Source organism: Lepidochelys kempii, chromosome 24 (genome assembly GCF_965140285.1).
Source record: "Lepidochelys kempii isolate rLepKem1 chromosome 24, rLepKem1.hap1, whole genome shotgun sequence".
In the NCBI taxonomy this organism is placed as follows: domain Eukaryota; kingdom Metazoa; phylum Chordata; order Testudines; family Cheloniidae; genus Lepidochelys; species Lepidochelys kempii.
The window spans coordinates 4484820-4498502 of record NC_136403.1 but is presented as its reverse complement, the minus strand read 5'-3'; the positions used below and the strand labels follow the sequence as shown (position 1 = coordinate 4498502).

At 44.2% G+C, this 13683-nt stretch overlaps 1 long non-coding RNA gene across 1 annotated transcript in view; it reads left to right on the top strand.

Moving 5' to 3' along the window:
- LOC140902677 (uncharacterized) overlaps positions 1-13683 on the top strand; it is a 49578-nt gene that overhangs the window by 13690 nt on the left and 22205 nt on the right. Inside the window, exon 2 of the long non-coding RNA XR_012156103.2 lies at positions 11673-11781. This is a non-coding gene — a long non-coding RNA (uncharacterized LOC140902677). The remainder of the gene's footprint in view (positions 1-11672; positions 11782-13683) is intronic.

Here is a 13683-nt window from a genome sequence, read left to right as displayed (position 1 = left end):
CTAACTGCATCGCACAGAGCCTGACATTTTTTCACATCCCTGAGCGATGTAGCCAAGTTTTATGTGTAGACCCAGGCCTAAGATTTTTCTTTTTCTTTTTCCCCTATGGCCTACTTTGCTGTCATCCTCAAGATTATTTATTAATACTCAGGAGGCCTGGTTGAAAGTGATTTGTGGAAAACTGGGGTTTTGGTGACAGACATTTTTTTGGAAAAAATGTCTGCTCGCCTCTCCTTTTCCTATTCATTGAAAAATTTTCTCTCTCCAGTTTTTCAAAGAAAAGTTCCATAGAAAAATAACCCCATTTTCCAATCAGCTCTAATACAATCAATTGCCTAATCCTTCCCAGGTAAGTCAATGCTGTGATTCCCCATTTTACAGATGGGGAAAGCCAAACAAATCAGTGGCAGAGATGGGAATAGACCCCATGAGTCCTGGATTCTAAACTCAAGCTGTTGAAACATGCTGCCTTTCCAGAAGCATGAATCCAGCAGATTGTTGTTTTAACATTCAGTTGTATCCATTTCCCTCTGGACCCCCACCTAACATTGGAAATGGCCAATTTTCCTTGGTTTAGTGATATGCCAAAAATTTTCAATTCTTTCTTTCTACCTCCTCACAAATCCAGGTGTTTGGTTTTGTTTTTCCTTTTTTTCTTTAACCTAATGAGCCAATAATTTAGCGTTCTGTACAAATATTTGTTGTTCAAGCTGTGATTGGTCAGAAACGCTACAAGATCTTGATTCTGCACCCTGTTTGGATGAGTGCACTCAGCGTACCAAACTCACTTGTGGGGTTTTTGAAAGCAGAGCTTGGTTGAAAGTTGAAATTTTGATGGAAAAATGCCCCCCAAAGGCTACTTTTCCCACAATTGTTTTCTCTCTCACTTTTTTAACCTCTTGTAATTGAAAGCCACGTTACAGGAATGTTTATCCCAGCACGACTGGCTTGTGGAAATGCTGGCAGAAAGGCAGTGCAAAAGGGGGCATGAAAGATACTATCTTAAAAAAAAAAATCACAGAACTTCATTTTTTGGCATTAATATATTGGATAATATTTTTGACCGGTTGGATGAAATCTGAGATCTTGAAGTAAATGACGGTCCTTAAATATGATGATGTTTATTTGTATTCCAGTAGCATCAGAGGTTCCCAGCTGAGTTCGAGGACCCATTTTACAAGGCACTGTACAAACACATAGTAGGGAGAGTTTTTATTCTAGATAAAGTGTGGGAGGGAAAAGAGGACCAAAGTCTCACTGCGGAGCCAGGAAGAGAACTCGTGTCCGCTCAATCTCAGACCACTGCCGTACCTACTGGGCCATGTAATTTAAAGCAGAATATGGAGATCTGAGGCCTGTGACTCACTTCCCCCTCTTGTGCTTTTAACATGCATGGGCTGGTGGGTATCGCACTGAACTGAGCTGCAGGAGGGCTTCTAGCCCTGCCTCTGCCAGCAAGTGAGGCTGGAAATTTCAGAAGGGTTCTCCGTTTCCACTAGGCTAGGTTTTGAATGAACTTCGCACGTTGAAAATCTGCAAATAGTGAATGGGAATGGGCCCTGGGTGGTGTTTTTCTTCATTTTATTTTAAGAAAATGAACCTGACCTTAAGTGACTTGCTTGGTTTCTCCAAATCAAACATTCAAAAATCATATCGGGGGGGGGGGCAAAATCCTGAAAGTGGCTTAAAAACCATGAGGTTTTTTGTTTGTTTGTTTAAATGTTGAGTTATTTTTATTTACCTTTTGGTTTTGGGGCCTTTAAAAGGATTAAGTTTCAAGCTCTTCTCTGCAACCATGAGGGTTATAAATTTATTACTCTGCTTTCATTAAAAATAAAAGAATATCAATTAATCACATGACTCCGGGAAATGGGGCTTCAAGAAAATCGCCAAATGTCACAAGAGTTGACTACACTGCTTACTCAGTGAGTTTGTCAGTGCTAGGAACTGAACTCAATCACCTAGCTTCCGAACACAGTATCTTAATCATAAATCCATCTTCCTTTCCAGAAACTCAGCTTCATCCAACTCTGTTGACTCCTAGGATGAATTTGACACTGGGTATTTGCTAAGTGAATCCTAACCAGCTTTCATCTTAGGTAAATGACAAGTTACATGCTATTTTGTGTGCTCATAAAAAAGCATGAGTGAAGTTTGCTTTCTCAGCACTGTGGTATGAAAATGATGTTGCATATTAGTCGTTAGTAATCAGTAGCTATCTGTGTCAGTTTCTTGGGCTATGCCTGGAAAACGCAGACAAGGTGCACCAATGAGCAGTGGCATTTTTGATGATGACAGCTTGTGCTTGCAAAAAACCCAACCCAAGCCTAGCTGAACCTTTCTGAAGTGGGATGAGTTGGTTTCTTCACCTTAAGTTTAAATCCCTTTTTAAACCCTGACAGTTGGTATGGTATGATGAGATTGCCTACAATGGCATATGGCCCATCCATGACTCCTAGCAGCAAATGGCCAGAGATGGGACACTAGAGGGGGAGGGCTCTGAGCTACTACGGAGAATTCTTTCCAGGTTCCCAGCTGGTGGGTCTTGCCCATGTGCTCAGGGTCTAACTGGTCGCCATATTGGAGTGGGAAGGAATTTTCCCCTGGGTCAGATAGGCAGAGACCCTGAGGATATTTTTGCTTTCTCTGCCACATGGGGCACAGGTCATTTGCTGTTTGAACTAGTCAGTGGTGGATTCTCTGTAACCTGAAGTCTTTAAATTAAGATCTGAGGACTTCAGTAACTCAGCCAGAGGTTACAGGCCTATTACAAGAGCAGATGGGCGAGATTCTGTGGCCTGCGAATTGCAAGAGATCAGACTAGATGGTCCCTTCTGGCCTTAAAGTCTGAAGTTATTCCAACTTAAATACAACGGCTGGGGTTTTCCGAAGGAGAAGCTAAAAGAAATTAAGCACCTAAATCATATTTAATTTTGGTACCTAACTCCCTTAGAATTCATTACAAATTGCATGTAACTCGCAGGGAGCCCTATCCTCCAGGGGACTGTCTAGCAAGGAACTGAACATGCTTAGCTCCGCTGAAGCCAATGGACATTGAGGGGACTCAGCACCTTGCAGCAGCGGTCCTTTATGGGCCCAGTCCAGCCACGACTGAAGTCAATAGCGAGACTCCCGTTAAAGATAGGCTGGCACATGTGGGTGCCCTTGTACATATTGGGTCTGATTCTTTTTCCATGCGCACCTGAAGAAACCGGGAGTAGCTCCACTCAGGTCAGTAGGGCCAGAGGCTTATTCACATGGAGGCCCCTTGACAGCATTCTGGCAGGATAAAATCTGGCAAATGACAGCTACTCTCACTTTAAGGCCTCTTTCCTTTCCTTTGCCATATAAGGCCTTGGTGCACCTGAGAATCAGCCCAATAGTGTTACGCTGATGTGAGTGCGTGCTCACTGTATTCATTTTTTGTTGTAAATGATCCTCCCCCCCTCACCTCACTTCTTTTCCTCTGTTTTTCACCCTGTCTCTTTAGTTTTTCATTTCACCTGCTCCATTTTCCATGCTGTATTTTCACTGGATTTTATTGCTCCCTTCCCACCCTTCTCTGCTCCTTAATTTCCACTCCACTGTCTCTCCGAAGCAAAATACACACCCGGGCCCTGATTCAGGAAAGTATCCCACCAGGCGCCCTCCGTTGTGAGTCATTAGTCAGGTGGCATCGAAATTCCAGCCTGAATTCTCATTTACCCTCTGGCCCATTTAACAGCCCTCTGACAATATAAAGGCGTATTAAAGTAAGTGTAAATATGAACCGTCTAAATGTATCGCTGCAAAATACCCCTCCTTTTTTAAAGGACCGTTTCCATTCCTGGATCTGCTGTTGTGGTTTTGCTGTTTTTATTGTGATTTTTTTTAAATTTCAAGTGTCACAATATTTGGTGGGTTTTATTCTTGAAACTCCAGCTCTTGGAGTCATGTGAGAATCAACTTTCATGTAATAACATAGTCTAAGTCCAGAAGGGACCGTCAGATCATCTGGTCTAACCTCCTGTATATCACAGGTTCCTAAACACCACCCAGGACCTACACGCTAAACCCAACAACTGAAATTAGACAAACGTTTTCCAGCCCTCAGCAGGCTAAACTATGTTAACAAAATAAGTAAGTTCTCTTAGTTTGGGAGGAAAGCTTGACAAAATGACCTGAGCATGCCCAAAAGGTTGAGACCAGAAGACTGATAAAAAGAACTCCAACTTTATTATTTTTAAATCCCATGGATTTTTTTTGGGGGGGAAGAAGGGGGGCGCAGGTCTGATTTATGATTTTTGAATGCTTGAGGTTATGATTAGGACAGTATGGCCAGTGTTGTTAGTTGCATCACGGTAGTGCCCAGGAGCCACAGGGTTCAGCACTCCATTGCACAAGGTGCTGTACAAATGCAATGCTCTATATTACGTTAGCACGCAGAGGCCTCAGTCAGATTGGAGCCCTGTTGCCTAAGCCTTGTACAAAAATAGGGCAGCATTTTCAAAAATGACTAACGAGTCTGGGCCCCTGAATTTTAGTCTTGCCCAACTTGAAACACCTTAAAGGGGCCCGATTTTTTTTCAGAGTGACCAACACTGTCTTAAAAGGAAACCCCTTTAAGGTGCCTTTAATGAGGCACCGAAAATCACGAGATGCTTTGGGAGAATGTTGGCCGTATCATAAATGACCATTGCTGTCCCAAAGAGCTTGCAATCAAAAAAGACAAGCGATAACAGGTGGTTGAAATAAAGAGGTAGGCATGGTGAGGAAGGACCAGGTGACCAAAATTATAGGATACTTTAGCCCAGGCTAGCTGTGCGTATAATTATGTAGCCAAATAGCGGCAATGTAATAAAATATTTCTAATTAATAACAGCTCTATTCAATATTGAGAATTAGATATATATTTAATAAAATTGTGTTTTACTGGTCACTTAAATATTCATTATTCTTGTGATTCATACATTTATTTTGCTCTTAAGTGAAATATCTAGTTTAGGTGTTAGAGAGAGTGATTTTGGGCTACTCTATCTATCCATCCATCCATCCTTGCCCTGTTTCCATCACTGCAGAATGAGTCCCTGTATCATAGCATATTCTGTAAGGCCAGAAATTAATAGAACAATAAGTGGAAGCTGTGGAGCAAGGAATAATCCTATTGTGTAAACGTTTGTCTGTAGGCCTTTACTCCCATGAGTAGTTCCGTTAACATCAACCAGACCACATGCTTTGCCCGAGTGAAAATTTTGAGGGGTTTGCAGGGTTGTCCGCAGTTATTGCGAGACTTATTCTGTCTTTTTTTTTTTTGATCACTCTCCATTGTGGGAAATGACCCGTCGTTTTCCAATTTTAAAACAAAAATTAAACATCCAATATAGGGTTGGGGTTTTTTTTGCATGTGAAGGCGAGAGAGAATTTTTTTGCGGCCATCCTGGCATCCAGCTGCTGGTTGGATTAAAGCAACTGAATCCCTAGCGGCTGCCGTAGTTTTTGCTGATTTATCACAGAGGGGCTTTTTTTAACGTTCTATCGATGGCTGTTTTTAAATTTCAGGCTTAAGCCTGCTTTGTTTCTCTTCTCCTGCAGACACAGTGAACGAAGGGGGTAGCTGCTTCCATGCCAATGTTTTTTTTGCTTTGTCTTACCGGATGCCCTGGTTATGTTCCCTCAACCTTACGCTTGTGTGAAAAGCGGGGCTCCGCAAGCAGGAGAAAAGGGCCGTGTTTCTGTCGCCATTTACCAGCCAATTCTGGATTTGGGGTGGTGGATCAGAGTTTTGGCGGGGGCGGGGGCCACGGTGTCTGTGAAAGTGAATAGGGGAGAAAAATAAAATAAATAAATAAGCCAAAGGAAGACACTGGCTCTTTCAGAAGCACCGTGGTGGTGGTGGTCAGGGAAAGAGTTAACCCATTAGCAATTCCGAGCCCCTCTTCCGATAGTTAAACCTGATTTGCATACATTTGCATAATGAATGTCATTTGCATTCTTGGAGGTTGGCTACTTCTGTGGGAAAAGTCAAAGCGGGTTTGCGGGGAGGGCGAAGGGAGGTCGGCAAAGGAAAAAAGGGAAGATTCTCCCCTTCCACATCTCTCTTATTCCTCCCCCAAATGGAGAATTTAACACAACATCTTGACTGCCTTTTCCTTCCGCAGGGGACACACAAGCCAAAGACAGATAGGCCTGCCGAACTACATCCTTTTAAAAATTGTTTGTTTCACCGATCTATTCCCCACCCCTCCCTGCACTCATGGCTTATGTGCATATGGGTGGTGGTGGTGGTGGGGAGGGGGGGGATAAAAAGGATTGCAGAAAGGAAAAGGAGGAAATCCACCATTTTAGGCAGCTGGCATCTCTAAAATGGCCGATCCTCCTCACAGGTAATGAGTGATGTGCTCGGTAGCATGCTGCGTGTCAAAGTGGCTGTATTGTTCACCTCACTGAGGGACGTGGCACGGGGACCCGTGGCAGAATTCCTCACCGGGAGGCGGCTGATTCGCTAGCAGCTGAACGGAGGCTACGTCCTCACTGCAGGAAAGAGGTGTGTTGACATGGAGAGAAAATGCTAGTGGAGGCAAGGCACTGTAGTTTTGACCTCGAGGTAAACTCCACGTAGGGGTTATAAGATTGACCTCACCTAGTCTCATCGAGGTAAAAACGACCCGGGCCTTGTCTGCACTAGGATTTTACATTGCGATCGCTATGGCGGTGTCAAAAATGCAGTGAAGACAAAGGGAGAGTTAATTCAGGCTATCTCCTCACACGCTATTTGCAATGGGGTGGAATACAAGTGTATGTGAACATTAAAAAAAAAAAAAAAAACAAAAAAAAAAACCCCAAAAAACTCTGTACAGAACAGTTGATATCACTTATTTTAACCCTTGACTGCAGAATTTTCTCTATGTGAGATGGTTTATTCATCTTTATTATTTTTTGTGGACTGCAATAAATAGTAGGAAAAATATATATATTTTTGGTTTTCTGAGTAAAAATCTCTGAGCTTAATTTCCTTCACCTTGGATTGTCATTTACATCCGTGCAAGATGGGTGTGAAACACTCCCCAATAAGAATGGTGGTGTTTTATGCCCACTTTGCTGGTTTAAAGGACAATGCAAGGAGACTTTATTTATTTTTATCTAAAACCTTACTGTATTAGGCCACCATAGGCATTGCTCTCCGTCATATATGGGAGCAGAAGCTACCTATGTGATGTAAGCCAAGTGTTCTCCTATACACATATATGTGAGGGTGCCCAGTGCAATGTGTGCACACACCCTGGAGATTATTGCAACTGAGACAATTTTTGAAAGTCTCATTCGCTTTTTCCCACTTGACTGATCAGGACCCCAGTAGAACTGAAGACTCTGATCTTGCAAAGACCTACTCTTGTGCTTCCCTTTAAGCTTGTGAGGGGGCCGCATTGGCTTCAGTGGGACCACTTAGAACATAAGAACGGCCAGACGGGTCAGACAAAAGGTCCATCTAGCCCAGTGTCCTGTCTTCCGACAGTGGCCAATGCCAGGTGCCCCAGAGGGAATGAACAGAACAGGTAAACCTCAAGTGATCCATCCACTGTTGGCCATTCCCAGCTTCTGGCAAACCCAGACTGGGGCTTAAAGTTCAGCATTGGCTTTGCATGATCCAGGCCCAGTTCCGATTAATTCCCTATTTCTAGTCTATTTCCCTGTTCTTGTGGCATGGCGCAATGCAGTTGGGTTTGGGTTCTTAATGCTGCAGGGCAAGATTGGCATCATGATGTGAATCCCTCTCTTTTGCCCATGTGTGGGGAAAGGCAACATTCTCATTAGGGGTTTGGCAAAGCTTTTATTTTTGATTTATTTGTAGTACTGTCAAGCCAAGAAGCCCCAGGCATGGACTAGAGGACCCCATTATGCTAGGTGCTGTACAAACACAACAAAAATGGTGAACGTCCCTACCCTGAAAGAGCTTCAAAATAAAAGCCCAGTTGTCTCCCTGATCCCTTGTGCTGACCCCCTCCCTTTGTTGTATCAGCCTTGCATCCCTCAGCTCTTTGGGGCAAGCGACCACCGTTTTGTTATGTGCATGGACAGCACCTACCACGATGAGGCCTCTGAGTGCTACGGCAATAAATATAATCGAAGTGAGCCTGACTCTCACTTACTCTAAGGCCTCTTTATACTGCTGTGGCCGTGAGAAGCAGCTCTAAAGTAGGAATAAATTAGTTACCCTCACTTGAAGGCTCCTTTACACTAGCAGAGTGGCTTAAAGAGGCCTTAGTGTAAATGAGAAATCAGGCCAATAATAATAATTTGGGCTTGGACTCTCTTTAGCCCAAGTTATAAAGGGCAAGCAGCTGTGCGTCTGTCTTTGACTGTTAACTTGCTTATCCAAGAAGGGGAAAATATTTGCCTTGAGCTTGCAAAAATGTGCAAAGGCTCTTAGTTATTTTAGCATAGTGGCATCCAGTTAGCCCCTTTCCCACTGCTTTTACGTATAACCATAGTCACTGCAGGGAGATTTCCATCCTGCTCTTATGCAGAGCACTGCAAGCTATTTGGTAGCGTTTTCTAATGGTTAGAGCATGGCAGGACTAGCAGTCTAGACTCCTGGGTTGTATTCCCAGCACAGCCCTTGACTCGCCGTGTGACCTTGCTTCATTCTGTCAGGATCGGATTGTGAGCCACTTACTTCCACTGAATAGCTTCGTTGATTTTGGAGGAATTACTTGTGGCTTACGGTACTATTAAACACGAAGAAAGGGATCACGGTCAGATCCAAAGTCTTCTATTTCCCCATCTGGAAAGCAGATAGAGCAAAACCTTAGGTGCTGGGAAGCTAAAATAAACATGAAGCACTTGAACAGCCATGGATGAAAGACAAGACAGGTACCTGGAGTTTGCTAGCACTATAAGCAAATTAAGCCTTTCATAAAAGTGACACCCTAATGGTCCCAAATGGTATGGCCCAGATGGCGTAAATGAGCTTGACTCTGCTGAAGTCAACGTAGCCGCCCCATTGACAGCAGTCAAGGATCTGGCCCAATATTTTACAACAACATTTCAAGTGATTTGCTGTAAGGGAAACCAGACCCTTTCCGGTATGAAACGGCATTAAATAAATGATGATACACTATGCATAGCCAGCTACCAGGACAAACCCATTCCGATCCCCATTCCTGGATCCCCTCCTATTACAGAAGCAGGCTCTGCAAAGCTGGGAAGATGACGGGAGAATGGCTGTGTTACTAATGGTAGTAGGCTGTTTTTACTTTTTGGTGGAAAGAGGATTATCAGCACTAGAATTTTGGCTGCTGGTGGATCCCTCCCGCCCCGTCCCAAGTAGCGGGATGCCAAAGTGTTGTGTTCTAAGGCCATCATCCAATGCCTGTTGAAGTCTATGGGAGTGTGTTCAGAAGTTCCTCAGAGAGCAAATGATGGTCTTGAATGTAAAGGCCTGGAACTTGGGCACTGGGTTCCATCACAGACTCGCTACTTGTCCTCTTCTGTTGGGATTTTGAACCACACCCATCACCAGACTACGTGAGTGCCTTCCCTGTAAAATAGATGCGCTGTGGTTACGTGCTTAGTGGGCTTGATGAGTCTCTGGTTCTTCTCCCTTGTCAGGTGATAGAAAGATCTGCTCTGGAGTAGCATTTTGCTCCTTGATGGGGAAGGAGAGAAGGAAGCAGCTGATGTTCTGAATGTCATTCTGGTTCCAGTACAGCAGGTTGATCGAGCAGGGAGGTTTTTGCCGTGTTTCCTAAAGGAAGCCAGACTCCAGATTCTTCTAATCTACTCTAGAAGTTCATTCCAGAGCTGGATCCATGTAACTGGTTGCTTTGTCCCCGACCACTCTCACATGCCTTGTGATCGGCATCTGTAAAATACACTTCCTCACTGGGATGTTAGTGAAATTGTCCTCAAACTCTCCCATACGACAGTGATTGGGGAGGGACAGGGCAAGATAGATGAGGCCAGATTTTCAAGCCCTCAGCACCCACAGGTGGGGTCCAGTGTGCTGAGTGCTTTTGAAAATCTACTCACTGACTGCAAGGGAACTAAGCTCTTTGACCCATTGTGGTTGTAGATCCCTTCTGAAAATTCCAGCCAGGCAGCTTGATTCCTGTTCACATGAAGGCCTCATTAAGGCCCTGATATGCTGCCAGAGTGACATAAAGTGAGAGTTCATCACTCCCGCCAGTGTTCGCTGTCTGGGATAATTCAGGCTGGAATCTTAGCTCATTCTGTTTGTTTTATCTGTCAAATAGTTGTGGATGGTGAATTTCAAATGCATAATCACAGTTGTTGCCAACTCTGGTGACTTCTATTGCCAGTCTTGCAACATTTGCTGGTTTTTTTCTTAAGCTCCTGCTCCTGGAGCCATGTGATCATGAGAGAATCTGAATTTTTTTTTAAAGAAAATGTCTATTCCCTCTGGTTACAGAGAAGTGCAAAAACCAGAAGGCAAATAAAGAACCCCCCCAATTTATTTTTTAAATCTGAGTCTTCAAGCCTCAAAAACCCGAAAGCCATGACTCATGATTTTTTGGAGTCGTCAAGAGTGTAATTATGAGTATTTGCACCTGAAAGTCTGTTCTAACCATTACACCTATGCAGTCAGAAAACCGGTCACGTGGCATTGTTTCCATCAAGCTTAACGTTTCCCTGTAGTACTTCACTGTAGTATCAAAACTCTTGGGCCTGCACATCCAATCAAAACAGCTCTGATACGGATATGCCACAAACTGTTTGCAGATGAGCTACAAGGCTCCATAACATTAGCCGGGCAACTAAACCCTTCGTGCAGTCGTTTACACCAAAGCAAAGAGAGCGTAAAACGGGTCAGTCGTGTGTGATTCGCATTTTGCACTGTTGAAAATGACTGCACAAACTACAATGGAGAATCAGGCCTATGGGCCGAAGGCTGTTAGGTTTTTTTCCCTCTCTCGTGACTTAAATGAAATATTTTGGGTCTGTTCCTCATTTACACGAAGGTCTCTGCATCATGTTGGCAGTGCAAAGGGGCCTGAAAGTGAACGTGACTGTAAGTGACATCCATTTTAGGGCCTTTTTATGCTGCCCAGGCTGTGTAGGGAGATCTTAGCATGAATGAAGATCCAAGTCACTGTGTCAGCTCAAGCCAAAACGAGCTCATGAGTAGAGCTGGTTGGGGGTTTGCAGGTGAAACTGTTTTCCACTGAAAAATGTTAACTCGCTGAGACCAGTTTTCCCTGGAAATGTACCTATTTCAGGCAACAGCCTTTGTCAGGCAAGGCTTCTCAGGTCCAAGATGGAATTTCTGATCAAAATCAGAGAGTCAGAACTGGGATCAAATCGCTGGTCCAAATTGGAGATTTAAACCATGGTCTTCCACATCCCAAATGATTGCGGAGACCGACAGAATTGGCTGTTCTGGGGGATGGGTTTTTCTCTCTTTCACCCAGCTCTGCTTGTGAGCTTTTCCATTGAAAACCTGCATGATCTTTTCTACCAGGGCTCAATTCTGGAAACCACCACAAAGGAAGTAATGCAGGGGAAAGGGCCATTCACAAACTGACCTCTATCTTCCTGTCCCGGTTCCTGCTGGAAAAAGCAGGAGGAGAACCGAAGAGACCTTCCCAACAATCTCTCTCTTGCTTGTGAATTATCCAGCCATGAAGTCTATTGCTGTTTAACACACAAAGGGTTTCCTTTCTTTTTCCTCTTAGAGCCTAGCCTGGATGACATTTTAAGGTGAAGTTCTGCGCATGCAACCTTCTCTCTGGATGGCGAATCGTGGGTCTTTAGACCCTGCAGAAGTTCACTTGGAATCCCTGGGTAAGTGGAGGTATTTGAAAAGCATTCTATCTGCTCCCGTAATGGGGGCAAGGTTTTTTTTTGTTTTTTTTTAAACACAGACGTGGAGTCATAGTATAGTGGGGGTGAGTTTCCAACTCGTGTGTGTTTATGGGCAGGCACAAGACCACAGTGTAATAAACCAAGCTTCCCTAAAAATCATGTTGGAGGGAAGAAGTGTGTCTAGGGGTACAGCAAGGATTAGGTACCTGGACTGTTGCATTCTGTTCCCACCCCTGCCATTCATTCACTGGGTGATCTTGGACAAGTCACTCCATCTTTCTGTGCCAGATTCTCCTTCATACCCAGGCCCGATAAAGGGGCTTTGAAGTGGACATAACTGTAATTTACACTCACTTTAGGTCCTTTTAGTTATCTTAGGTACACATATGGCCCTCCATCACCATCCTAGCTGAGCACCTCACGATTGTCCATGCGGGTGAAGATAGGGAAGAGCTATTATTTGCATTGTACAGATGGGGAAACTGAGGCACAGAGTGATTTGCCCAAGGTCACAGAAGGAGACTGTGCCAGAACAGGGAATCAAATGCAGCTCTCCCATGTCCAAGGCTGTTGCTGTAACCACCCGACCATCCATCTGCTGCTAGAGGGTGAGAATCAGGCTCACTGTGTCTAAGCTTTCCTGTCTGCAAAAGTGGTACAGGAACAGTTAAGAGGCCAGAGGCCCAGATGCTGGACTGGGCATTAAAAGAACTGAGTTCTCCTCCTGGCTCTGATATGGATCTGGCTGTGTGACTTTGTACTTCTTTTCCCTTTCCGCCTTGTGCCTCCCCTGAATATTTCAGTATTGTCAAACCCCAGCACTCAAAGAATGAGGAGAGATTGTACTGGAAATAGTGTGTGTGTGTGTGTGTGGTGGGGGGGGAGAGGGTGGCTTGCTTTGCTTTCTGGTTTCTACACCTTTAGGCCATGCTCACTTCTTGTTTTCGAGCTTTTTCTCCACTACCGTATGGGCTCAAAACTTATTTTTTTTAAAAAAAAAACAACCCCAAATGCTGAGATTCTCTCAAAATAACATGACTCCAGGATCTTTAAGGAAAACCTCAGAATAGAATAACTCTTGAATTGGGAGAGTTGGCATCTACCTGTCTGTCCATTGTCCGTGTGCCTGACAGCCGCGGCTGCATACAGAAATAATCACACTTTTTTGCTTTCTGAAGAAATAAAGGAACTTAATTCTCATTTACCCCACAGCACTGGCAGCATAAAGGGACCACAAAGCTCGTGTAACTCACACTTCAAGTCTCCTTTGCATTTAGGGTGACCAGATGTCCCGATTTTATAGGGACAGTCCTGATATTTGGGGCTTTTTCTTATATAGGCTCCTATAACCTCCCCGCCCCCAATTTTTCACACTTGCTGTCTGGTCACCCTATTTGCATTGCCAGAGTGGCCTTTTAGTAGAGAAATGAGAATCAGGCGCAAAGGTTTCTATGGACAAGAGGAGCTACTGAGAGGTATCTGATTCGACAGGGATGAAGTGCCATATAAATGACTTCAGAGTTAGACCAGGCGTGGAACAGCATAGATATTCGAGATCTGCACCTGAGCACAGAATGATCTATAGATCGTTAAGCATGCAAAGCAATAGATCGCTATGGACAAGTGCTGATCGAGTGTTATGGCAGGTGACGCAATAGATAGATATGCATGTGTGGCAATGGATCTGCAAGCCAGGAGAGCAATAGATTGACTGGAAGATGGTTCAAGGCAGGGGTACTTTTCTCTGTGGGTGCTAGGGTACACTGGAGCAGGTGTTTCCATCCCAAAAGAAATTAAATCTGCGGGTGACAGAGGAAAGGCTTCCCACAATGGTGGATTGTCCTTCAGCTGACAGGCTCTTCAAAGTTTGACCTCCGAGAA